This window comes from Ochlerotatus camptorhynchus, unplaced genomic scaffold (genome assembly GCF_037179485.1).
Source record: "Ochlerotatus camptorhynchus isolate MF236.1 unplaced genomic scaffold, CSIRO-AGI_Acam_v1.1 ptg000101l, whole genome shotgun sequence".
Classification (NCBI taxonomy): domain Eukaryota; kingdom Metazoa; phylum Arthropoda; class Insecta; order Diptera; family Culicidae; genus Ochlerotatus; species Ochlerotatus camptorhynchus.
This window is the reverse complement of record NW_027040591.1, coordinates 1,300,375-1,326,565: the sequence shown is the minus strand read 5'-3', so window position 1 is coordinate 1,326,565 and position 26,191 is coordinate 1,300,375. Positions and strand designations below refer to the sequence as shown.

Sequence of the window (26,191 nt, the reverse complement as noted above, 5' to 3'; positions counted from 1 at the left end):
GCATACACCTTCCGGTAGTATGAAACAGGTCAAAAACTGTTCAAATCCGCAGATAAAATTTTTGTTTTGAATTTCTGTATAGCAAAATAGTGAACTTTTCGTGAACATTAACGGCAAAGAACTCACCAACACTGGGAGACTGTGAGTTCCTGCCCACCTGTTCATTTTCCATCGTGGTCGTGGCTCACGATGGAAAATGAACAGGTGGGCAGGAACTCACAGTCTCCCAGTGTTGGTGAGTTCTTTGCCGTTAATGTTCACGAAAAGTTCACTATTTTGCTATACAGAAATTCAAAACAAAAATTTTATCTGCGGATTTGAACAGTTTTTGACCTGTTTCATACTACCGGAAGGTGTATGCTGGTCACAAATGCCGTGCCAAACTGATTTCCTACTCAATTAATCAATCTTTGATGTGAAATTCGCTAATAAACACGAGGTGCATTTCGTATAGCAAACATGCCATAACAAAATGGGCATGGTTCATTTAAGTAAACAAACTAACACTTCTTCCGACTGTTACACCTATGTATTAGCCGTCTCGGTCGTGGCTGGTGTAGTGTGATCGGAGCGACTATTTACGACGGTAGAAATTCATACAGCGAGCCTACTTCGACTGGCCAGTAAAGAGCAGCAGAAAAATGAGCGTACGTACGTACAACTCGAGCTCGTCGGTGAAGTGAAGTCTATCGTCGTCGTCGCGGCGGAATCTCCTCGCGTAATAAAGAGTGTACTGCACTATGCTATAATGGTCTAATGTCATTGTCGAAACGCGATTCAGTGATACATACTTTAATTCCGACATTCGCGGTATCTTTTCCGCGCTGGAAAGCCCCTTGCTTGTGGAAGAGGACCTCCTCCGTTGAAGGTCCTTGAAAAATTCGTGGGCACAGCAGTTGGCGACGATCCGCAGAAAGATCGTTCAATTTGGTGTCCGTCGGTAGAAGAAAAAAAAAGTTAATCTATCGCCTGGCGCAATACACTGGTGCAGCAAAAAATAGTGGTGTTGTACACTGAAGTGAAAAGCAAGACTTCCCTGCCCTACTATACTGGTGGTCGGAACGGGAGAAGAGTACCGATGGAAAGCGTTTTTTTTTCCCTAGAGGTGGAAAATTGGTGTCAAATGCGAGTAGTACCGGAATGAAGGTCTTCCGATGAAAGATGAAATTGTAATTCAGGTTGATATGTGACACGGAAAGCTCATGGATGGTAGTGCTTAGTGTTCAGAGATCTAGGGATTTTTTGTGCTGGGTACAGAGGGAGGGAGGGATACAGAAATTGGAGCTCAGCAATTTTCATCGATCAAAGTCAGCGAAGTTTTTGGTTTATAGAGAATTGGCAGGACTCGGATCGAATTTCATGGATACGCACATCGAATTGAACGGCTTCTTGTTTCCCTCGGAAGTGTGCTAGGTGAGTTGCTTAAGATAATTTTCAGGGTTGAATGCTTTTGTTAATCGACATTTCTAATTTTTCTTTCAGTGGTAACATTAACTATCCAGCCCAACACGAACTTGTTCAGGTAGGTTCAGAGTATTGCAGTAGGTCTTATCAATCCACATTGTCGGGTTCTACGGTAACTTATAACCATACGTAATTTTTCGCACGATAACAACTTGTTATCGTACACTCCTTGGTAGGGGAAATGACGGCTTTGTTCAGCTCTTTACCTATTATCGTCAGAGGAGATGAAGTCTTTTAGCGCTCATTTTTCAATGTCGGCAGACAGTAGCACATACTTGGCTCGAACATTGGGAAGGTTTTAAAACGTCTTCTTTACATATAATTTATGCCCAAGGTGAACCAGTCCCTGGCTGAAAACCTTGTAAATAAAGCAAAACTAAATTATGATGCGTTTCTTACAAAGATTAGATAGAACGAAGGAATTATGCTCCCCTATTTTGATGCGGCCGCTATTCGCATAACAGTCCTATGTAGATAGGAAACCCTGAAGACATAGGATTGTTACACGAATAGTTGCAGTATATGACTCAATAGCTTGGTTTAAATTATTAGGATTTGGCTTTAAAGTGATTCTTAAGACATTCAGTGATTTCCAACCTTCTCTGCAACGATAACGGCATCGCACGGATTTAATTTTCACCAGGAAAAAGGAAAAAATTGCACAAAACAAAACAAGAGTTCAATAAATATATTAATCTCAAAGAATTTCATACACATTGAATAAACTTATTTCAAATATATTACGAAATATGTCTCTGTAGGACAATTTCATAGGGCCCTATTATGTAACTCGAGCTGAATATCACTTCTGGTCACTGGTGTATTTTGGAATTACTTCTGTAATACCAAAATAGACCAGTGACCAGAAGTGATGCTCGACTCATGGACCCATACCACTCATTGTAGCACGGATTGCAGTGGGCCCTCCTCACTATTTGATTTGATCAAGCTTAATATCCTCTGATTGTCCTCAACATGCCACTGTATGAAGGGTCGAAAACGGGTCGGGTGGATCGATAGGCAAACGCGTTGCCAGATATACCGATTTATCGGTATTTATACCGATTTCCAAACAAGATACCGATATACAGATAAGGTTCCTCAGAATACCAATTTTTAAGATTTTATACCGATTTATACCGTTTTTTTTAATAATAATAATAATAATAATAATTTTGGCCTGTCTGCGCTCGAAAAAATTTTTTGTGAGCCTTCAAAATTCTAAACAATCATCTCTAAAGATGCCTTATGCTTGAAACTCTTTCGACTAATGTTTGCATTTGCTCCCTGTTTTTGGAGAGAAATAATCGATGGCTCTTTCGGGTAATTCCTAGGGAATCAAGAAATATTTTTTTAAACATTAACTTCCTGAAGTTTCATCCAACTTTCCCAAGAGACTTCTTCCACTTTACCCTGGAAGCTTCTTCACCCTTCGCTCGTATCATTCTTTCATCTTCTCCCGCTAGTTTTTTCAACTTTCCCTGAACTTCAAGGATGCTATCAGATTTTTTTTTGCGTATCCACACTAGCTGTAGGCACATTTAAGAAGTTCTGAAACTTCAGAAAAGTCCAGCCCTTTGTGTAAGTTTCGATAAATTAAAGACAATTTCACTTCTGTTAAGCTTCGAAAACCCGGGAATTTCAGAAAAGGCCAGCGAACTCCAGTGAACTTAAGGAAACATCATACATATTTTGGAAAGTTCACAAGTCCAAAGAACTTCAGGGAAAATCAATGGTTTTCAGGAACTTTAGTGAAGCTCAGACAACATCAGGATTAATTAATTAAATTGCTGAAATTATAAAGGAGTTCCGAGAAACTCAGACAATTTCCAAAAACTTCAGCAATGTCCTGAGGGGCTCATGCAAATTTAGTAAACGTAACATTTTATGGGAAGTTCTATGCTTTTTATGGCAGTGTCGATAACTTTAAAAAATTAAAAAAAAAAATCGTTAAGATCAGAGAACTTCAATGCTGATGTCACAAAAATTCAAGAAAATTGTAAGAGCACTTAAAAAATTTCGTAATGTGCAAGAAAGTCCAGAGACCTTCAAAGATGATTAAAGATATTCCGGTAGTCTTATTATAATCAGGGAAATTCCGAGCGCTTCGAGGATGACCAGAGAACTCCAAAACAGCCCCTAATTCAGGAAAATTAAAAGAACTGTTAAGGATTTTCGAGGAATTATGGAATATTCCCAAGTGCATTTCAGGAATGTTCCGAAAACTTCAGGGAAATTGAGGAGTCTTCAGGGATGTTTTATGAACATCAGGAAAATTTTCTGGATCATTAGAACATCCTCCAGAAATCTATTTCTTGCGAAATTTTGTCCTTGTTTCTTTTGACTGTTCCGTAAGCGCTCTGGCTTCCGACTTTCTTCAGGTTTTTCTTCCAATCTACCTTAGGAAGTTTCTGCCAGCGTCTCCAGGAAGTTTCTTTCGTCTTCTCCAGGAAGTTCAATTAATTCTCCCAGAAATTTCTTTCGTCTTCCTCTGGAAGTTTGACCATAAGTTTGTTCGACTTCTACTGGAAGATTTTTCCGAGCTTCTTCTGGCTTTCCCTGGAAATGGCTACTTCAGAAAATTTACTTCTGCTTTCCGAAACTTTTCTGGCTTCCTTTAGATGTGACATGCGATTTTTTCCGATAGTTTATTTAATTTTTTGCCACAAGTTTCTCAATTCGTGTCTTGGCAGTTTCCCGGATGTTTTTCCAACTCTTCTTAGAACTTTCATCGAGCTTCATCCAGGATAGCTTCTTTCGTCTTTCTTTGGATGTTTTTTCGACTCCATTCAGAAGCTAATTCAAACATTTTTCATCCGGAATTTTCCGATCATTGTACAAAAGCTAAAATTTTTCTTTGATTAACGGCTTTCTCAGTCTTAAAAACTGCAACAACTACGATGTAATCTGCTGGACATTTCGGCCATGGGTTGTGGTCTTTTTCAAGTGAAAATATTGTATGTCGTTATCAATAGTTTAGTCGTTGTTGTGGCTGATTTTCCATATTTTGGTTTCATTTAATGATATTTTATTGAAAAAGCTATTTTCTCACTATTTTGACCACCACTTAAGGACAACGATAATTTAAAAAAAAATTAAAAAAATAAAGACTGTTTTAAGACTGAGAAAGCCGTTAGCAATTCTCCACAAGTCCCAGTCGTCACCATCGTTAAAATTTTCGCTTTCAAAAACGGCAAAAATATATAATTAATTAAATAGTAAATACCGATTTTTAATACCTTTGATACCGATTAGCTTTAAAACAATCTGGCAACGCTGGGCAAAGTCACCTATACTGCCTATAATCGCATATCAGTCCCATATGGATTATCGCTATCCACTATCAATTCTATTCTACTTACATATTATATGATAAAACTGAGGACTTTTGTCAAAATGTGAAAACATCAAGTCAGTTTGTGCCATCCAGCAAAATAATCACATATCAGTCCCATCCGGAAATTCAATCGTCCATAGTTTGAGTTAAAGTTCAGCTTTTAAAATTGCCATATTTTTCGCTGATACAACAAAACATGCAATCTTCATTACAACTGATATTAACATGAAAAAAATGGCAATAAATTTGCTATGATTTTTCAAATATCTACATGCCAGTTCGTAACTTCGACGGCCATTTTCTCAATGCTTACTTTTTCCATATGCGACTGATATGCGATTATAGGCAGTTTGGCCATAGAGGTAACTCTAAGACTAGTAGGTCCCGAAGAAACGAGCTCAACTTTTTGGCTCAGCTCTGGTTCTATCTTCGGTCCCAAGCTAATCGATTCACCCCTCGAAACATAGGAAAATCCACTAACCCCTCATTTTATCTGTCAAACTTTCATAGCGATTCAAAACAAACATTGTGTAGTACTAAAATTTTGACTAGAATGGAGTACGTTAATCGATTTGCTTGGGACCAATAGGCTAGTCAAGTAGTGAGCCAATTTAAAATCATCAGTTTCCACCGGTTGGTATGGCGGTACTGATATGCTAAAAAGGAAGGCTTCATGATTTCATTAAATTGTCAAATCTTGTTCAATAATTTAAATAAACTAGGATGCATTAATCTTTATTTTCAAAATTGCCGACGAGTTCCGTGATCCACTATGCCTCAGGTCACTTTACTGCTCACTTGTGCGGTCTTTACTAGAATCAAGTTCTGTAGTATGGTGTCCTTTTCATGTCAACTGGATCGCTAGAATTGAACCCGTTCAACGGAAGTTTGTAAGATACGCTCTTCGTTTTCTCCGCTGGCATGACCCAACGAACCTACCACCTACCACGAGGAGCGTTGCCATCTGCTGAGCATCGAACCACCAGAGGATAGACGGACGGTCGCTCAAGCTATGTTCGCTGGAAAGCTGCTTATAGGTGACGTCGACTGTGCAACATTGCTGGCACAGCTAAATCTGTACGCCCCCGAGAGACCTCTTCGTCAACGTGAATTTCTGTTTTTGGAACTACGGAGCAGAAATTATGCACTACTTGAGCCAATTCGATCAATCAGCGGACAAACGGCCTATTCTGCGAGTCGTGTGACTCGCTCTCACAAGGGAAGTGACACAAGTCACGTCGTGTGAGGTGACTCCTCATTTGATTTGCATGGGGAGTCACCTCAAACGACGTGACTTTGGTCACCTCCCTAGTGACAGAGGGTCACACGAATAGCAGAATAAGCTTGATTGTTTTAACTTCAAACACAAACTGTCAAATACTTACTTCAAGCAGGGTGGCCAGCAAACCGGGAAAACCTACAAAGCTAGGAAATAATCGGGAATTAGAAAAGTAACCTAGAAAACAGGGAAAAACCTGGGAATTCGACTGGAGAACCGTTAAAAATCGATAAAGTCTAATATATAGCTGTCGCGCAACTCCAGAAAAGGGCCTATCATTGATGATCGTTTCTCTTCATCGATTTTCTCTTTCGCGAATAACCCGACTGCAAATGAATTTCCAATTAAGTGTGTTGTTTCAGCCGCAAGCTAACATCATTTTCTGTCGAACTGTGCTGCGAGCTTAGCGAGAAATTCGTTTGTTGGTGTGGTAAATCAAAGAGAGAGAGATAGCGGCGCAGGTGGTGTAGTGGTAAGCGTGATTACCTCTCACCCCAAAAGGCCTGGGTTTAATCCCGGTGGGCGTCGCCGAGATGTTCTGAGGCATAACATCTCTGATCTTCTTCTTCTTCTTCGCATTTCAAGCTTATTGTATATCGCATATTAGCTTATTGCGTGCTCTCAACTTAGTGTTCTAGATGCACTTCCACAGTTATTAATTGAGAGCTTTCGATGCCTTTACCATTTTTGCATTGGTATAATTGTGAGGCAAGTCCAATCATACTTCTATGCCCAGGGAAGTCGAGAAATTTTCCAACCCGAATCCGGGAATCGAACCCAGCCACCTCCAGCATGGTCTTGCTTTGTAGCTGCGTCTTTACCGACTGAGCGAAGGGAACATCTCTGATCACGGGGAGTAAAGCCGTTGGTCCCCGGTTCATGAGTTGATGGGTCCATAGGTAGAGTCCAGGTGTGGGAGCTGCCTCCCTGATATCGGTAGCAGTGGGGCTCAGCACAGAAAACAAGATCGACGGAAAACAAATCAAGGAAAAAAATCAAAGAGAAAGTCGATGAAGAGAATTGATCAACGAGGATAGGCCTTTTCAAATGTTACGCGAGAGTTGTATTTTTATTTATTATGCATGTACAATAGATTGAGGCAAAAAATACCCTTCCTTTTTCCTCGGCTTTGGATTGACTTGCGCTCCCATTGCCCCACCAAACGCTGCAAAATGAAAATGAAATGAAAGTGCCAGAATTAAGGGATTTTATTTTTTATTTTTCAGTTTCGTAATTAACTTTATGAAAGATTAGAGATCTTCATTGCAGCCCCATTAACTTCACAACAATTGTAGGAACTTTAGAGAAGTTCTGAGGAATGAAAGGAAATGCTGAGAATTTCAGTGAAGCTCCATAAACAAACTGTGGGAACATAAGGAAAGTTAACACGCTGAAAATATGGGGAACTTACTGGAAGCTTTAAGAACCTCAAAGCGGTTCTTTTAGCATCCGAAAATTTCCAGGAAGTTTTATGAAGTTTCTAGAATTTCAGAGATCTTCACAGGTGTCAAACGAACTTGAGAGGTGTTGTGCCAACTTTTAAGAAGTTCTAAGCACGTCAGAAAAGCTAGATCTAGGGATCTTTGGGGAATTTCAGTTCTTAAGAGCAGTTCCCGTAACTTAAGTCCAGACTTTTGGAGCAGTTTAAAGATATAGGGGAAATGGCTCTCATGTTGGCCTATGGATCTAAGATTGGGCCCATCGCTAAAAAGCTGCTATTTTTCAGTTTTATCTAGATGAACGCGTCATTGGGACGGTACTAATGGATATTTTTGGTTACTATTGAAAATTTAGTTAATTGCTGATTTAATGCATGGGCCCAAAATAGGGGCATTTAGGCAGACATTACATACATTTCCCCTATAATCGTAAATTTAGAAAAAAAATCGGGATAGTTCCATGACGTACTGAAAAAAAAAATCGAGAAGATGTTCTGAGAATTTCAGGGAAGTACAGAAACCTTTCGAGAATTCATGAAACAGAAGTCCAGAGAATTTCAGGGAAATTTAAAGGTGTGTACGGGAATTCCATTTATTTCCGAGCAGAACCAAGATCCTCAATAGAATTACGACCTTTAGGGAAGCTTCGAAATCATCAAGACCGATCAGAGAATCAAAAGGCCTTTAAATTATCGACACTAATTTAATACTTATTCAATAGTCTAGACTTTCCTGGTGTTATAAAAACTGCAGGGCTGTTCAGTTGCGAAAATCGCGGAAATATTAAATGATGTCGCGAAAATCGCGAAGGGACTGATGTGCTGTCACAAAAATTGTGGAATTCATTATAACCTTTCCGTCCCGGATTATTTTGCTGTCATAAGTTTTGTTGTTCAAACACCCTGCAAATAATCGAGAAGTGATCTCAATTCCTTAAGTCACACCGGATTTACATGGAAATTCCGTGAGGTCTGTCCAATGTGAGACATTTTCATTTTTTTTTAAATTTCCAATATGAACATAACATTTTTCGTTGTCAAATCATAAACGAATCGTATATATGCGGGTTATTGCCATACCGGATATTCTAGGTTCTCCAAATCGTCCTGGAGTTCAGTTGATTTGTTCTACTATATCAACCAAGACTGCAATCATGTCTGTAGGATCGAAATATGTCCAAAGATTTTCAATGTGTCGTGTATACCAAATATTTCCTAAGGATTTCCATTACGATATTTCGATACTACAGATATTTTTTCAGCCTTTGTTTATCTAGTAAAACAAATCATCTGAACTGCAGGACGATTTGGAGAACCTAGGTCATCTGGTATACGTGAAAATAATTAAACATTATCCATATAGCCACTATGAATCTGTTTGGACATATTTCGATACTACGGACTGTATCCCAGTCATGGTCGATCTAGTAGAAAAAAAAAACATCTGTACTCCAGGACGATTTGGAGAACTTAAAACATCTGGTACATATGGCAATAGTTCATGCATGATCCACTGTGCATCTTTCTGGAAATATTACGATACTAAAGACATTGTCCCAATCTCGGTTGATCTAGTAGATCAAATTATCTGAACTCCGGGACGATTTGAAGCACCTACAACATCTGGATTACTCGGAAATAGATCATGCATGATCAGGGATCGAATAAAAACTCAGAGTGGTGCAAAAAACACTGGTGCTACTCTAAAATAAGGGAGCGCGTCCCTAATATTTGGAAGGAGAAAGAGACTAAGGAGAGAGAGATTACATATTTAGGAGAGAGTAGTTGGACAGCTCAGGTGCTACTTGCGTATAGCACAATCGAGTAGTGCACGGTGTTATGATGGGAGTAGCACTTTTCAATCGGGAGAGACGTGGCTTAGAGATTTACAAGAATGGTTGCATATTTTAGGCTGGGTGCAGAATATGTTTACACTCATATAATATATGTTGCAGTGACTGTATGGTATTCAAAAGCGCCTAAATAAAGCTAAATTAATTAATTATTCAAAAGCGTAGGAAAATGCAAATTTTGATGCTTTTCCTAAAGAAATTTTTTTAATAGTACGTTCAGACTATAGCTGATATCATGTAATATAGGCTATCTTGCAATGAGCACTCATACATAGGATTTCCAGTGAAAACTAGATGTATGAGTGCTCATTGCAAGACAGCCTATATTACATGATATAAGCCATAGTCTGTACGGGGTATAAGATCGATGTGTAATTTTCTTCACAAGGGGGTTAGCTCTGGTTGTTAGCCAACCCGACACCAACATGACTTCTATCAAACCCCAACCCGATGTTGACCCGACATTGACCCGACATAAACCCATAATTGACCCGACAACAACACGACATTGGGTCGACATCGACCCTAAATTAGCCTTACATTGATCCGACTTCGGATCGACTTGTCTGTTCGGGACCATTTTGCTGGGTTTCTTCCACACTCCACTGTCGTATATCAAATGATATTGGGTGACTCAATTGACAGTGACAATAACCTTTTTTTCACAGAATCGATTTAATAGTTGTATTGGTTCATCGTCAATCGAATGATATGAAAATTAACAGCACTGATGCTAGCTATCCTTCAACGCAACAGTTATAGAGAAAGTACACTGTCGGAGAAACAAAGAGAGAGAGAAAGAGACTTAAACGCTGTACAGACTGGAGAGTTATAACATGTTATAACGGTTATCAAATAATTACAACACAGAAACCACCATCAAGATAGCGCTATAACATGTTATAACTCTGTAGTCTGAACGTACTATTAACACCGTTGGAGCGGCAGCTCTCCAACACAAGAAGAATGAAATGTACTGCACGATTTAAAATGCTCTTTCACGTCTCTTTGGAAAGAAAGTGCAGTCTCGCAACAGCGTGTGTTTTACTCGCAAAAAATTGAGTAGCACCCGATCCCTGTGCATGATCCACATAGACACTTTGAATCTGATTGGACATTTTTCGTTACTACAGACATTATTGCAGTCTTGGTTGATCTAGTAGAACAAATCAACTGATGTCCTAGACAATTTGGAAAACGTATAATTTCCAGTACACATAGTAATAAGTCGTGCATGATCCACAAAGTCACATATATATGATTCGGTTATGATTTAACAACGAAAAGGTTCATATTAGAAATAAAAACAAATCATGAAAATGTCTCACCATTGGACAGACCCCATGGTATATCCGTGTAAATACAGAACCGTGACGAGACCAACAAGCGTGACTTATGAAACTCTGGTAATTTCTCGATTATGTGCAGTGTTTGCTTTGAATCGGTCAAAAATTGAGAAAACTAGAGCCAAATTAACTACAACATTTAGGGCAGCAAAATACGTCAGAGACGGAAAGGTTAACTTTCAAGAAAATTTGCATTTAAAATAAAAATGCATTTTTTTAAATAATGCTTCATCAAATCTAGGCCTGTATTATTCTATAGAAACATTCATAAATAACTGATTTTTTTTTTCAAAGGTGACATACGATACTCCTCTGGCTCAGTCGGTAAAGGCGCAGCTACAAAGCAAGTCCATGCTGGAGGCGACTGAGTTCGATTCCCGTCCGGTCAAATTAATTTTTCGGGTTAGCAAATTTCTCTACTTCCTACCCAGGATGCTACAGGCATAGAAAGCTCTCAATTAAAATGTGAAAGTAGGGTAGAGAACTACTTCGGCCTAATCGCCCATTTTGGGCCTATCGAGCAGAAAACTTCAAATAAATCCATGATTTCAGAGTTAACAAGTCAATTATGCTTTTGGTACGATACTTTTGTTAATAATCTACGAAACGAAGTAAGTGAGAACGCGTGATACAAAGATTTGCACCCATTATTCTTAAAAACAAAAGAAGCGCTCCGACCGAAGCCATTTTTATCTTCATCCGATAGGCTGAAGTGAATTCATTGGCGTTTCAATGCGTTAGGCCGAGTTTAGAATCCGTAGGCCGAGTTTGGCGTCAAGAAGCAGTGTTGGACTTTTGACAATATCTCAACGATTGATTTCTCTTTATCAAATCTTACGGTACGTACGGAAAGGTAAATATAGAGGTACCAGACATGTTTTGCACTGCAGTGTCCTCTGTGAACAATTATAGGAAAACAGATTGTGTCTAGTTTCCGATAGATGTCACCGCAAACAACAGCAGTGACATCTGATGGAACATGAATGCAGAAGCTTGACAAAATGATAATTTAAAAAAATCTCAAAAAGTTCGTTTTCCAGTTTTTTTTTTATTTATTCAAAGAGGGGAAGTTTCTCAGAGTCTTAAACTATGTTAATCATCGATCGAGTTTCCACTAGCTGCAATTACGGCCTCCACACGCTTCCGGAATGCACGGCAGGTTCTAATAGTGTAGTCTGGATCCATTTCTCTCCAGGTACGGGTCAATGTTTGTCTGCTGTCTGTCAATGCTTGCTGTACTCGGGTGGCGTTCAGAACAGGCCTTGGCCTTCATGACGCGCCATATTGAGTAATCCAGCGGATTAAGATCGGGGCTGGATGGCGGCCACATATCCTTCGCCCAGAACGGAAGATGTTCCTACAACCACTTCTGAGTGCGGTTCGAGGTGTGGCACGGAGCCCCATCTTGTTGAAATACAACATTTGGCTTCGGACCGTACTGTTCTTTGATCCACGGAAAAACATACTTACTTAAAATCCCTATGTAGACCTCCGTGTTGACCTTGTCGCCTTCTGGAATGAACACCGGGTCCATTTTTTTGCCATCGGAAGCCACCAATCCAAACACCATAACGCTAGCAGGATGCTTGGTCAGATACTCGTTCTTGTGCTCGTCGGCCACGTCTTTTACCGGAAGAAAACTAATATACCGGTCGGTTCTGGAATTTGATACGGGATCGACGGTAAACATGCTCTCGTCGGTGAACAGGATTACCGGATTTTTTTTTCGCTTAAGAAAGTTCAAGATTTTCTTGCATTGTTCGACTCGTAGCTCCCGGATGCGGTTGGTAATCATGTGAGTTTTTTTTCCGTGACCTCGACTTCGCCCCGCAATCTTCCTTTACGATCTTCCGTGGCGTGAAGTCACTGATCCCGTGTTCCTTTGCCATTTTCCTTATTGGACGCACTGGATTCACCCGAATCTTCCTTTTGATAGCAGCGATAACCCTTCACGGATAGAAATCCCCTTATAACTTTTGGCAAATTTCTATTGCTGATTGTTCATAAAATGTATAATTCAACTAATAGGCAGACGCCTTGCAAAAAGTTAATGAAGATCATGTGTCAAATGAAATGTATAAATGGTCACACATACCGTTTATGCATTTTTATATGATCTAAGTGGTTTGTCTTATGGAAGGTATAAGGCTGAGGTTTTGGCAAAAATGTATAAGTAAAATACATGAATAAAATAATTAATTTTCGTTTCGTGTTGGAACCCGAGCTGACCTCGGACGACCTGTGGTCACCTTCGCGGATAGTTGTCCTTTCTTTTCTCGGTCTAAAACACTTTTCACGGTCCACCGGGACACTCCCACTGCGATTGAAATGTCTTTTTGCGACATTTGCGCGTGGGACAAATCACGAATACGCTGCCACTTCGTCATGGTGCAACTGTCAAACTAAGTAAATCATTTTCCATTATACACAACCTACTACGGTATGAGCTATAGGTTATGTGCATGCAAAGAAAACCAAGGCATTGTATGCACAGGTGAAACGGGAACCTTATTTGTACGATGGTGCAAACATTATCACGCATGAAGTTCTCTAAATTTGTTTAATAATCCAGCAAATTCTTGGAATACCCCATAATTCAACGCAACTCCTTATAAGTCGATGCAAATTTGCTTAAGTTAATGGGATTATTCTGAAGCTATCTGATCGTCCTCGAAGTACTCGGAACTTAGCTGAATATCATGAAACTATCTAAATTTATTAGTACTTCTCGGGAATTCTTTGAAGCTTGCTAAAAGTTCTCGCATTTTTGTTTTAATTAATAGAACTTTGTTGATGTTCATATAAATTTTATCACGTTCCAGAAATTCTCTCGGAGCTTTGCTGAAGTTTCCGGAATTTCCTGAGTTTCTCGAAACTTTAAGGTTTCTACAATTTCCTTAAAATTGTTTGAACTGCCCTTCACAAAAATCTTGAGAATTTCAGTGAAAATCATAGATCTATATTATTTTATTCTAATTCCACGAATATTGCGGGAGCACAAAAGTTCCAGAAATTTAGAAAAACTTCGAAAACTTCAAAGAAGAACAGTGGTCTTTAGAAACATTTCGAGAATATCATATAAATCTGTGGAGCTTAAAGGGAGATCGACGAACTTCAGGAATTGTTATTAATATTAGTAAAATGCGGGAGCATTTGAAGGAAGTTTAGTAAGCTCCTAAAATTGGAGGAAATTCAGGGGGAGAGTCAGTTCCATTAGTTTCAGAAAATTAGTGGAAAATTTAAAGCAGTTCCCTGATTTTCAGATAACTTCAGAGACGTTAAAAAGTTAAGCGAAGTCTTCGCACGGTTCAATTAAATTCAGCGCAGTACAACAAGCTTCATGAGAACTGCAAAAACTTTAGAGAAGTTTTGAGAATTTCAGAAAAGAACAGAGAACCTCAGAGCAGTTCCGTTAACATTAGAGAAGTCACATAAATTTTAAAGAAGTTTAGAGAACTACAGTGAATTGTTAAACCTTTGGAAGAGATCGATGATCGTTAGAAAAATTGAGGAAACTTTAGGAAGTCCTATAAAGTACAGGAAAGTTTAAGAATTTGATGAGAAGTATTGTGAGCATCAGGCTAGTTTCGTTTTTTTGCTGAATATTGAAAACCGGGAAATTTTGAGATTTGAACCGGGAATTTCAAAATAAAAATTCACTGGCCACCCTGTTACGGCACTTGAACAGGGTGGTCAGTGAATTTTCATTTTTAAATTCCCGGTTTGCTTTTTCTGTGAAAATTACACTTTTGTAATAAATCAGATAAATCAAATAAAAGACACACTTTCATGAACAGCTAAAGGCATACACTATTGTAGACAACCGGGAGGACCGAAAATTAAAAATGAGTGACCCCCCAACAGCCGCCGTCCATCCATCTCGTGTTCATGCGAGCGGCAAACGTCCTTCGTTTTTCGGTTGGCACGTGTATGCAAAGCTTGCTTCCGACAGGCAGAGGCACTATACACACAGTAGTACAAGTAGTAGCTTCCTATACACACTCAAGTTGTACTACTTATACCTCTACTGCTAGAGTATGGACATAGGTAGTCGTCGCAGTTCCAAGTAAATCATTCCCGGTGCATTGGTTATGACAAGCAAGCTCTGATGCCACTAAGCACCAAAAATCAGGGGGGTGTGTGTGATCATTTCAGGGTCAACTGACTCGAACGGAAAAATCAAAATCGATTTAGTTTATTTTTTTTCTCTTGTCACGTGTTGATTTGTTTATCTACCGTTTGGGATTGATTACCCGACCCAATGATAAATGTGCAATCATCAGATTGTACTGTGACGCGAATGTTATCAATATTTAATAACAACCGATTTGTGAGGAATGAAATTGACGGCTGGTTGGGTGATGGTTCTGCAGCAAAGAGGCAAATTGAGAGCTAGTCTACAAATTCTCTCACGATTCTAAAGAAGTCGAGAAAGGAAAGCCCAAAAAGCCAGCATCATAAATCCTTGTTTCTGCGTGGTAATAGAATCTCTTACGATCTACCTTTGTTGAATTTCGAACATGCTAGGGGTGGTGAGCCTGCTCAGTACTATATAACCGATGTCGTTCCGTTTTGTTTGAAATGTGCACTCCGACAGGTAAAGGATAGCAGTAAGCGACTCACGTATGTAGGTTCGCATACGCACATTTTACAACAATGCTCTATGCATTCTCGACCGAGGAGGTTTTAGGTGTTCATGCTGATAGGGTTGGGGATTGTTCTTCTTCGTCGAAGCTTATGCCTACTCTGAACTTAGGCTTTCCTGAGACCCCAGAGAGATAGCCAGAGGCTTGGAGATTGTGTCGTATGTTAATTTTTAACTTTGCAATTAATGCAGAATACAATGTTGCAGTTTTAGAAATGATATAATTATTATAGCATAAATAAGGATTTCCTGTAAACGTCCTTCCGACTAACATGCAAGCATGCATTCAGCTCAGCTACAGCCGTAACCTCATCTGTAACGATTATCCAATCTTTCCGACTGCAGGCTTGAACGTTGTTTAACTACCATATTCTACTGGACTCAGTCAATTTGCTTTTTCTTGCTCTCCATCATTCAAATGGCACCTAACTTCTTTTTTTTTTAACCTACATTTATCGCTTGCAATGTTTAAACTTGTGTGGTTGATGTGACTGTTAACTCTATCACAACGCTACGCTGTTGCTATTGGCTTGTATTCACCACCCACGCCCACCCACCGAAAGCTCAAACGGCTGAGGCATAACGGAAGGTAGATAGAATGGCCATTAAAGTGCGCCATTTTGGATGATTTGTTTAAAAAAAATCGATCAGCAGCTGGATCAATTAAGAAATAAAGAGCATATGGAAAATGCGATGTTAATCGATTAAGGTGTTGTGAATGTCGTGGAAATCGTTTGAAGATTGTGATAGATGTTCGGTGGACTCATCTCGACAGTACCTTACACAAATTAAAGGTCTTTCGAATTCAGTAAGTTTCGAACACCAAAAATGCTAAGTCCCAATGCCGGATCGAAGTAGATTGCGCTGGAAGGTTAAAACGTAATGAAAGTCAGTCAGAGGAACGAGTACGTAAAATAAATAATATTCGAGTTTTTGGAAAGGCGTGTTGATCAAAAATTTATAACAAATCCTTCTCAAGAGCACCCTAATAAAATATGAATAGTTATTTTGCTTAACAACGTGTTCTTAGGTATCATCCAAATCATTTGTGGAATAGCTCTATAATTTGGATTTTCGTTCGGGTATGGTTTTTTTTGCGGCAGCGCCGCCGGGATCAAAACTTAGTAACAACAAGTTAAACGTTAACGTAATTGTTTTGTGATATAAGGAGCTCGGTAACCTAGTGGCGACCGATTTTGCTTACTGGGCGGAAAACCGTGGGTTCGAACCCAAGCTCCTTCACGCTATTGAATCGTATCAGCATATCGTTTACCAAAACGAATCTTGATGCAAAATCCAACATCCCAGTGATGCAGGGCTGATAACGGGTCACTTTTTCACTAAAAAGTCCCTATTTTCGACAAAAAGTCACTTTCTTCGCCATTTCCGCTTGAATTGCAATGTAAAATTCGCTTAAAAAAAATATAAATTGTTACAGTGCTACAGTATGCTTAGTTCTTAGTTGGAAGTTCATTAAACTAACGAACGAAAAAGTACACAGAAGAAACCAAGACGCTACATCATCAAAGCACACTTTTATTTGCGATTTCGCATCTTTGAGGGGTCCAGTTTCAACTGTCAGGGTGACCGGGAAATCGAGATAACTGGAAAATACCGGAAATTCGATGTCATCGGGATAAACTCGTGAACTTCGATGCCAAATTGAAAAAAAAAAACAATGTTGTGATGGGAATTGCCCTACAAACGCTGATTAGGTATTGAAGTAATTTCTAGATGGCCTCTTTTAGAAAAATCAAAATGCGCCGAAACCAAAAAGTTGGTCCTGTAAACTTCCGTCAAACACGTCAAAAAATTACACCATCTCAATTCAAATTATTTTCAGAATCAAAAAATATTTTTAAATCCTTCCATGCTCATCAGAACTTGAGAAAAGTTCGGTTCTTTTGCAATAAATAGATAAACAAAGCTGTTCAAAAATGAAGGAATAATGAAAGTTTAAGCATTTTTCAGTAACATACCGGGCTAATGGGCTCTTTCACATTTTTTTTTCTTATTTCAAGCCCAACAATTAAAAAGACCTCAACTCCTTTTTTGTAAACAAATCTTGTAAGGGCATTTTGTCACGAACCGAAGTCCGCCAACGCAAACCAACAAAATGAACAGGTAGGGGAAATTCTCCTCTACCCGATTGTGTTTTAGGTTTGCGAATGTAGGTTTCGGTTCGCGAGAAAATGGCCTTACAAGGTTTGTTTACAAAAAGGCGTTGAGGTTTTTTTCAATTGTTGGTCTAGATTTATTTCATTTATATATTTTGTTTGTTGCTTTACTGATTGATAGTTTTTTTTTTAATTGAAAATAAATTGATGAAATTTCTTTTATTTTGGAATAAATTATATTAGGTTAAAATTGGGTATGTGCACCAGTATTGGCCTTAGGTCCAGTATTTGGCCCAAGTGAGATTCGTAGCTAATTATAAAATAATTTGGATGATTTGGGCTCTGGGCGAATGTATTTCACTAGCGCAACATGTATTGAGTTGTAAGCCAAATTCCAATAAATTATTCCTCAATTTAGGCGCTTAAAATAAACCTCCAAGTATTGTTTACTTTTTTCATGATATTTAAACTAAAATGGGAAAATTTTGATGATCTTTATACGCGCCATTTTTTTTTTACTCTTCCGTTTGTAAAACATTGTTTGTTTTCAAACCAGCGTGATTTCATTACACCTATTGACAATCGAAGAATGCTCCGTTCAGAAATCACAAATCAAAAATTGGAGCACACCTAGGGCCACTAAACGAGCAACTAATGCCGAAAGTAAGCTAGAAGTTAAAAATCAAATTTAAGATTATTTTGATGCAAATTAAATATATTTCACATCTTTTTACTGTTCTCAATACTTCAATGCAATGATACCACATTGTTGGTGCACATCTTGGGGGATTTTATTTCATAATATGTGAAAACTAAATATCCCTCCCCTTGGCTAGTTTTTGCACCTTGATGCTGGTGGGCGGGCTTAATTTCATGCTTTTTAGTGGAGTGTTAGAGACGGTAGGTTTATGGCCGGCGTTGCTGGCTCATGCCGCGATAGAATGGCGCCATGGGCAGGCAATGGGGATTACTAAGCTGATAAACCACTGCATGAGAGAACCAAAGATCTAGTCTAGCAGTGATAGTATCACACTTGTTACTCCTTCGATTGAGAGCCGCGTCGTAGTACGCTTACGTATAGGCACTGAAGTTGGGTGTGATACTGGCGGGTTTTGCTGCAAATCACTCTTAATTTTTTTTCTTTTTACGCAGATAGATTTGTTTGGGTTTGCAAGGGAATTATACTATTGAAATATTTCAGAAAGTGCCCATCGGTGCTCCTTCTATTTGCGTGACAAGCTTTCATTGTTGTTTTCATTGAGGTATTACTCAGGGAACAATGTTAAACACCATTTTTGTACATGGTATTGTAACTAATCTTATATGTGCTTCATTTTGATTTGGGATAAGTGTTTGAACTATGACTCGGGATTTCCACTGTGGTGTGCTTCTATTGTGACATACCCATATGTATTTTTGTGGTGCGACATAGTGGAAACGTGAGAGCGTAATTGGAACATTTACCCTATACAATATACAATTTAAAATTAGCTTGGAAACTTACTTCAAAGTGAAGCATTTTAGTCACTTGAAGGTGTCACCTGGGACGAACAAAGATATAATTAATATATGTCAAAGCCAGAAGTACTTGAAACACGTTAAATTTAAGTTTAAAAGCATGGGTTATGAAGTTATGATTGTGTAGGTAGATTAGAGATTTCAGTTATTTATTAAATAAACTTCAATTAGAGAGTTCAGAAAGTTAATTAACATAAGAGATAGGACGCGGGGGTCCGCTTAGGGAGGCGACTAGCCTTTGAAGTTGTATAATAGATCTTCCTATTTAGTGTATTTGTTAATTACAGGCAATGTTAATAGCGAAAGTCATATCTTCAACAAGACGCTTACGAACAAGTAAAGTTTTAGGAAAGATGTGATAAATATGTTGATAGGTTTGAAATAAGCATTAGGATTGTTGTGCTTTAGGTAAGGTATGATGTGTCAACAAAACCCTTTTGAGCAAATTTTCAGACATCAAAGTGATTGAGTGATTTATTGAAAAACATTGCGTTGCGAAAATTGTAGTAGTAGCAGTAGTCGCATAATCTTATCACAATTGCTGCAAATAGTGCTGGAGGGGCCGGCAGGACTGAATATGGATCAAAACTAACATAACTACTAACACTAAAATGATCCCGGAACTAACATTCCGGTCAACTTTTCATTCCAACAGTATCTTCAGATTACAATCAGAAGTCCTACTGGCTACCGCTGGAAGTGGAAATTATTTCCCATTTCATCCGGTCTTCCCACGGACAACTTTTCTGAATTGTTCTGAAAGTTTCATCCGGCTGCCTAAAGTTGCATGGAAGTCTCTTCTAACTTCGGCCGGGAATTTCTCACAGACTGTGTCAGAAGCGTCTACCGGTTTCGTTTTGGAAGATTCTTCGGCAGCATTGTTGATTGCGGTCCTTTATTTAACTGTTCATCCCAGGTCAAACTTATATGAAGTTTGTCAATGAGCGATCGTCGAAGAGATGTAGGAACCAGAACATACCATTTCTTCATACTGGGATTGTCCAGAATCCCCCTTTGGATTGACTGGATTATTTGGAATCCTGTCATGAATCCCCCCAATATTGAGTGAAATCCTTCCTGTGATTATCCGGAATCCCCCTGGGATAGTTCATATTCCTTCTTTGGATTTTCCAAAGTCCAGTTTGATATTGTTGGGAAGCCGAACTGGGACTGTCTGAAATTCCCCCTAGGCTTGTTCGGAATCTCTACTGAGACTGTCATAAATCCCCTTTGCGATTGACTGGAACCCTCGTAGAAATTGTACAAAATCCCCCTGTTATTGCCCTCTCATTGCTGAAAGATCTTCCCAGTTAAGCATTGCAAGCGCACCGTTTAAAATTTTGTTGCTTTGCTTTTCTTGACAGTATCGGTTGCTATGTGTATTTGATATTGAGCAACGCGAGTTACTCAGAGTTACTCAAAATTAACTCCGATTTTACTCATGATCAAAAGCTATCTTGCCCCAAGTAATGAATTTATTTTTCAAGTTATTCATGTTTCACACCATATTAACATAAACCATGAAATAGTTATTACTAATATAATGTTTTCCAATAGTTTGATTTTTTTTTTTCTTTTGCGAAGATCAGTTTGTTATTTCGACTCATTATTGAGCTGCAAATTTGTGGCATCAATTTACTAATTTTCAGAAGGCGTGTACATTTAACCTAAGTAAAGTGTATCATTTCACCATAAACCTTGTTACGGAGATGAACTAGCTTACGGCTAAAAATCTCCTAAATAAAGGAAGAAAAAAAACCATATACCTTGATGCGTTTGAAAAATCGGACTAGCTATCAATTTTTTAAAGTCATTAATTTTATATGTTGATTCAAATTAATCAAATCACCACTATTATTTAGCGGTGTCGGTGGTGTAGTGGTAAGCGTGATTACCTCTCACCCCAGCAGGCCTGGGTTCAATCCAAGTTGGCGCCGCCGGGATGTTCTGAGGCATAGCTTCTCTGATCACGCCTGCCTTCGGATGGGAAGTAAAGCCGTTGGTCCCCGGTTCATGAGTTGATGGGTCAATAGGTAGGGTCCAGGTGTGGGAGCTGCCTCCCTGGCGTCGGTAGCATTGGTGCTCAGCACGGAAAACAAGATCGACGGAAAACAAATCAAAGAAAAAAAAAAATACCACCATTATTTTTCCGCATCAAAACACAAAAATATCCAATACATTAATGTGGTTAACTAGAATATCGTTGACATGTATTCAAAAACATCACATAAAAGCCTTATTTGCAACTTATGTCATCAACATATTATATAACATGCAACTGATTTGCAACAAACATAAGATGCCAAGAGACTTCTGCTCTTTTTAAGGTACAATGAAGTTTTATATGCGATGCGTTGTCCATAAATTAGACCTTCATTTAGTCACACTAAGGTTGTTGTTACGCGTTGTGAAACAAATGGTGTTGCTTGGGTATACATCAGATGATTATTCACTGCTTCTCTCAAATACAAATACAGCAACTCTCCGAAAGCTTCCCAGTAAGCAATCACACCATGATGAAGCACAACCGTGTTGCCAACCGATCTGACATTGGACAGTCACTGCAAACAAATGCAGTGCTGCCAAAAACAAAATTGAAGAAAAGCAATGAGACAAACAAAACAGGCCATACCAAGCAAGCAAAAGCTGTAAACTTTCGAAACAAAACAAAAGACAGGCCACTGACGCCGACGAAGACGACGATGGGATGTTTGATTCAACGAACACAGACTGACTCCAATGCGACAGCGATCGCTTGGTGCCGCCTGCCTGATGGTTGTTGTTTGGTCTTGGTGGTGCACGTTTTGTTTTCGAGTTGTTGAGCTGCAGCAGTGCTTATTATTTGGCGATGGAAGGCAGGAAATTGTTCCATCATCGCGTCGGGGTGCGATTTTCTTGTGCATTGGTAGGCATACGCTTCGACAGTCGACAGTGATGCAACGAACGACGAGGAAAGAGTGATTCACCATGCGGCTCCTTTGGGGTGGCGTGTGTGTCACAGTGCGGTAGGAACCCCTCGAATGAGATGATGGCGATGGATGCGTGTGCGCTTGTTTTTGTTAGGATGAGGAATAATGACTGTTGCAAGGCTGTTCAATGATAAAATCTACTAGCAGCTGTCCATAAACTACGTGTATTATTTCTTTACTTTTCAGCATAATCATATGTATGGGAAATGTCACTAATGGTCGCCTATGGATCTAAGATTGGGCCCATCGCTAACAATCTGCTATTTATCAATTTTATCTAGATGACCGCGTTATTGGACGTTACTAATGGATATTTTTGGTTGCTATTGAAAATTTAGTCGATTGCTGAATTTATGTATGGGCCCAAATTAGGGACACTTAGGCCGACATTACCTGCATTTCCCCTATTAATGTTATTCTAAATAATAAGTAAAATTAGTGTAAAATGTGACAGATGTACAGAAACTCAAGTGTTTACGAATGGATGCCTTTCAAAATATAGCAATGATACGTTGGTTATAATAACTTCAGGTACACGCGATCTGGAATTAGTATCACACGAAACAACAAACGTTATCTGACATTTTGCATTTTCAATACACTTGATGATACTTCCAGTCCGAATATGATACCATCGGAAAGCTTCGAGCAGAGTGCGCTTGTTTGTTTTCTTGGAGAGAAACATAAATGTTGCACAAATAGGCGAGATTCACACCAGAACAAAAGCTTCTTTCCCTAATTGGCGGTTGCAAAAGTATGCATAACCTAGGTGATGTGGAGAGATCGGCGTGTTCCTTCGTTATTATAGTCACTTTAACAGTTTTCGGTCATTCGTGGCTTGTCCGGGGATGAGATTTGAACTCGTGACTTTGGCGTGAGAAGTGCGAATGTTAACCACTATGCTGGGGTCGCCCCCTTCCCTCGGTGAAATGTTTGTAGCGGTTGTAGTAGTCTATAGTGATATGGGAGCACAGAACAGAAGGAGAAGTACAAACAAATCGGTGAATCGAAAAGTGGTACGTTTTTCTGCTCAACAAGCGATGCGTTCCCGAGCAGGAACGAATATCTCGATACCTTAAATTGGTATTGATGAGCCTGACCTAAGAGGTAAAATACCAAAAAAAATGTTCCAACAATCCATTCCAATACCAAATTTTGCAAATGCAATACTAAAAGAACATCACACAGGTATTCTTTTCCAAAAATCAATTTTTGTTATTTACGAAGTATTTTGCATGTAATTTTGTGGTATTATTCTTTGGTATTTTACCTCCCTCCCCTTGGCTAGTTTTTAACCTGGACGTTGGTGGGCGGGCCTAATCTTATGCTTCATAGTGGAGCGTTGGAGACGGTTGGTTTAGGTCCGGCGTCGTTGGCTCATGCCGTGACAGAATAGCGTCATGAGCATGCGATGAGGATTACTGAGCTTCCCCTCTCTGATGAACCATTGCATAAGAGAACCAAAGTTCTAGCCTGAAGTGATAGTATCACACTTGTTACTCCTTTATTTGAAAGCCGCGTTGTAGTACGCTTACGTATAGGCACTGACGTTGGGTGCGATACTGGCGGGTTTTGCCGCAAATCACTCTTATTTTATTTATTTTTAAGCAGATAGATTTATTTGGGTTTGTAAGGGAATTATAGTATTGAAATATTTCAGAAAGTGTCCAACGGTACTCCTTCTATTTGCGTGACAAGCTTTCATTGTTGTTTTCATTGAAGCATTACTCAGGGAACAATATTAAACACCACCATGGTATTGTAACTAATCTTATATATGCTTCATTTTGGTTTGGGATAAGTGTTTGAACTATGGCTCGGGATTTCCACTGTGGCGTGCTTCTATTGTGACATATCCATACTTAATTTTGTGGGACGACATAGTGGAAACGTGTGAGTGTAGTTGGAGCATATACCTTATATAATTTAAAGATCAGCTAGGAAACTGGTTTCAATGTGAAGCATTTTAGTCACTTGAAGGTGTGTCGATCTAAGATATAATAAATATGGATCAAAGTCAAAATTACTTGAAACACGTTAAATTTTAGATTACATAGCAGTTTAGGTACTAAATAAATTAATTTATTAAATTAGAATAATGAGATATCATAATCATCAAACGAACTTAAATAAGAAAATTTAGACAGCCTAAAAACATTAAGTAGATTATCAAAAGAGTTAGGATGCGGGGGGTCCGCTTAGGGAGACAACTAGCCTTTAAAGCAACTGGCAACTAGCTTTTTCATATATTGTCTTTTTATTTTGATGGTTGCTTTAAAGTGTCAATTTGGTATATATGTGAAAGGATGAATCGGTGGGAGATGAATTTTCGGTTTCTTTACATTTTGCCACACAAATTTAGTACTATGTGTCATTTCCTCAAAACCCCCCAATAACCGACCTCTTCAATACCTTCCTTTTCCCATGGCGTTCAAGTGGTCCGCATAGACTATTCAGCCATTACCCTTCCTTTATCCTCGGCTTTGGATTGACTTGCGCTCTCATTGCCCCACCAAACGCTGCAAAATGAAAATGAAAATGAAATTATTCTTTGGTATTTTACCTCTTATGTTATGCTGCTCAACACGAAATTTTAGTATTAGATCAGAATTAGGTATTCATTAGTTATTTTCTCCTGCTCGGGTTGTGGTAGCGTTCCACACGGGCTTTCTATGCGTACTCATACTATCATAGCATGATGCCTATCTTAACTGCAGACAAAAGATGCCTTCTACCGCTGGGTGCACTAGTGTTTACCAATGAAAAGTGGAGTCACGACCGTTTTACTTACTGAGCCTAAGATAATGGGGTCAATTCCAAATTCCTTCACATCAACGAGGTGCTTCCTATCCTTTTTCGAAGCACGACCACTTGATTCAACAAACAAATGACTAACAGTTCTACCTGTTCTACTAATTCCATGTTTAAAAAAAAGTTAAGGGTTGTGTCCGAAGCACGACTGCATTGTTGACGTAGATTATTTTGCTGCTCCATTCACTTAAAGGTAAAAACAAAATAAATGGTTTAGAAACTTAACTCCAAAATGAATAATTCATTACTCAAATTTTTGACATTGGGCAGTTTTTGAATAAATTCTAAAATTAAGATTCAATTTTTGAAATTTCAAAATCAGTTCCATTGTTATTCAAAATTAGGTTTCAGACAGGTCCACCCAACTTTCATAAACTTGCTAATGTTAGTCATGGCAAAACAACTTTAGAACCCTAAGTGCACCTGACATCACAAATCTTTTTGCTGCAGAACTATGACAGACAAGTAGTTTTCAACTGTTTATTTAAGTTGACTCAAATTCATTTTATCTGCTGCCTGTACTAAATTAAAAATTTATAAATCGCAAACGTTGTTAATGAATAAATGGAATGTCATTGTAGCATATAAAACTCACAATAGAATGGATCAAACCGCATATAACGACTGTATCGAAAATAAGTTGTAAGCTTATTATATTTTACTTTTCGTTCCAAATCCATAAAAAATGTCTAACTGAGAATTTCAGAAGAGACTTGAGCGTCGCTAGTATCCAATCTACGAAGTATATCATAACAACGCTAACGCAAACGCAAATCCATAAAATATATTATAAAATCAAAAAACGTTCTTCAATTATTTATGTCGTGCCCTTCTTAAGAAGTAAACTACACAAAAACAAATAAAAAATAATTCTTTTAGGTAGGGTAGAGCGCTACTTCGTCGTAATCGGCCATTTCCGTTCTATCGATCAGAAAAGATCAATTATATCAATGATTTCACCGTGCACAAATCAATAATAGGTTCCGATGCGTTAATTCATTAGCTACAACATAAATCCTGTTCGAGCGCATTGTATGAATATTTACGCTCATTGTTCTCAAAACAAAAGAAGCGTTCCTAGCGAATCCCCTTTTTCTACGTTTATCCGTAGGAAGAAGAAAATCAAATGGCGTTTTAATGCGTTAGGACGGAATTGAAACTCGTAGAACGAATTTAGAATCAAGAAGCAGTATTAGATTTTGAACAATATCTCAACAATTTGTGACCCTTTATCAAATCCAACGGTACGTATGGAAAGGTGGATAAATTTAGTAGTCATCTTAAACAGAAATATTCCATTTTTGGTTTAAATTCGTTCAGAAAAGAGAGGTAAAGCACGGGTTGTCCTTAGTAAGACGGAAATTAGATCAAAAACCCTACGTTTATGATCTTTGGATTTGGTATTTTTATAAAT

At 38.7% G+C, this 26,191-nt stretch overlaps 1 protein-coding gene across 1 annotated transcript in view; it reads left to right on the top strand.

The window, feature by feature from the left end:
* Window positions 1–634: 634 nt before the first annotated feature.
* Axud1 (AXIN1 up-regulated 1) overlaps window positions 635–26,191 on the top strand; it is a 68,974-nt gene continuing 43,417 nt past the window's right edge. Inside the window, exons 1-2 of the mRNA XM_065219185.1 lie at window positions 635–1,413; window positions 1,483–1,522. The gene's annotated coding sequence lies outside the window, so the exon portion shown is untranslated. The remainder of the gene's footprint in view (window positions 1,414–1,482; window positions 1,523–26,191) is intronic.